This window comes from Penaeus vannamei, chromosome 18 (assembly GCF_042767895.1).
Source record: "Penaeus vannamei isolate JL-2024 chromosome 18, ASM4276789v1, whole genome shotgun sequence".
In the NCBI taxonomy this organism is placed as follows: domain Eukaryota; kingdom Metazoa; phylum Arthropoda; class Malacostraca; order Decapoda; family Penaeidae; genus Penaeus; species Penaeus vannamei.
Window position 1 is genome coordinate 25,416,867 of NC_091566.1, and position 2,137 is coordinate 25,419,003.

Sequence of the window (2,137 nt, forward strand, 5' to 3'; positions counted from 1 at the left end):
GAGAGAGAGGGGGAGGGAGGGAGAGAGAGAGAGATATTTGAGAGAGAGAGAGAGAGAGAGAGAGAGAGAGAGAGAGAGAGAGAGAGAGAGAGAGAGAGAGAGAGAGAGAGAGAGAGAGAGAGAGGGGGGGAGAGAGAGAGAGAGAGAGAGACTGAGAGAGAGAGACCAGAGAGAGAGAGAGAGAGAGAGAGAGAGAGAGAGAGAGAGAGAGAGAGAGAGAGAGAGAGAGAAAGAAAGAGAGAGAGAGAGAGAGACTGAGAGAGACAGACAGACAGACAGATAAACAGACAGACAAAGACAAAGAAGGAGATAGAGACTGAGACAAGGATTGAAAGATAGGAATAATCTTTTTTTTTTTGCCGTAACTGAAATCGCACAAAGGAAAAATACCAAGCTTAGCCCGCCGAAAAGAAAAACAAGTTATAAATGATAGTCTCACTTGTAAGATTTACGAAGAGCGAGAGAGAGCGTGAAGAGAGAATGAGAGAAGGGAAGAAAAGAGAGAGAGAAGAAAATAGAGAGTGAGAGAGTGTGTGTGTATGTGTGTATATGTTTGTTTGTTTGTTTGTTTGTATATGTGTATGTGTGTGTGTGTGTGAGAGGGAGAGAGAGAGAGAGGGAGAAAGAGAGAGAGAGAGAGAGAGAGAGAGAGAGAGAGAGAGAGAGAGAGAGAGAGAGAGAGAGAGAGACAGACAGACAGACAGACAGACGGACAGACAGACACAGACAGAGATTGAAACAGAGAAGGACAGAGAGATAAACACTTCTTTTTTAAACCGTAACTGGGATCGCACACCGCAATGCAAAACTTGGGTCTCCGAAAAAAAAGTCATCACCACAAACGATGAAGTGTTGAAAGGAAACGATGTGATGACTTGATAACGAGACATCTCTCCTCCTCTGCAATTGGCCATTCAGCTGAGGCGGCGACGAGGCAGTTCAGGGGAGAGAGAGGCCAGTTTACTTTCCTCCCGAAGAATGAATGAAGGAAGGTACGCACCTATTTTTAGGCAAGACGTAGTTACTCTATTATCATTAATATTATCATCATTATTATTGTTCTTATTATAGTTATTATTATGATTATGATTTTCATCATTATTATCATTATGATGATAATGATGATAATAGTTATTATTATCATTATTATCAGTATTATTGTCATTGTTATTAACACTATCATTTTCATTATCATCATGGTTATCATTACCATTATCAATAGCCTTATTATTATTATCATTATCATTATTATATAATTTCCACCACCATCAAGACCATTTTTATTATTTTTTAAGGAGGAGCATATCTAATTCATTGTAAATGTTAAAATCAACCAATCATCGTGTTACCTTATCGTGTAACTGCGAATATGGAATGAATATATCGAAAGTCAAAGAAAAAAGCACAGATATTTAGGATTAAAAAAACTTTTCATTTTTATTCGTCCTTGCCCCGTATCTACTCCTGGAATGAGTTCAAAGATGAAGCCCGAAATAGATATTCCTTCAGAGACCCAAAAATAAACACGCCCAAAATCAACACTAGAGTCTTCCTTGGCTTCGGGGGGAAAATGTGAAAGAGAAAAAAGGAAATACGTGTAAACATGACCCATAGGGCTACCGCGCCTGCAAGGGATTTACCTCCTTTTACACACACGCTCCCTCTCTTCCGTGTCATTCGTCACTCTCCCTCTATGTCACGTTTTATGCCACGCGGGTTGAGGAAAAATGTTCACTCGTATTATTTTCCTTTAGACTTTTACTATATTTTGGAAAAAAGCTGAAGTTTTGTGTTTTTGTTTTTGTTTGTAAGTTTAGTTTTTGATGAATTATTGTTATCTTGCTTAATGATTGTTGGATATATAATATCATCGATATCAGGATTTTTAAAATTTCCAACGACTTGCATAGGTTGGTAGCAAGGTAAATATACAGATAATTTAGTCATGTTGCTAGTACATTATAGAAGGAGTTAAGAAGTAAGTATATACGAGACATTATTTTGTATGTAATTGCGACCTTTAACGGGTATGATTTTGATATAATTGGAATATGATAGATGTTTGAAGTAAAGAACCATTTACAACGAGGCTATACTCTTTCCATATTTATCCACTTTGTCAGGATCTATCAAAAAA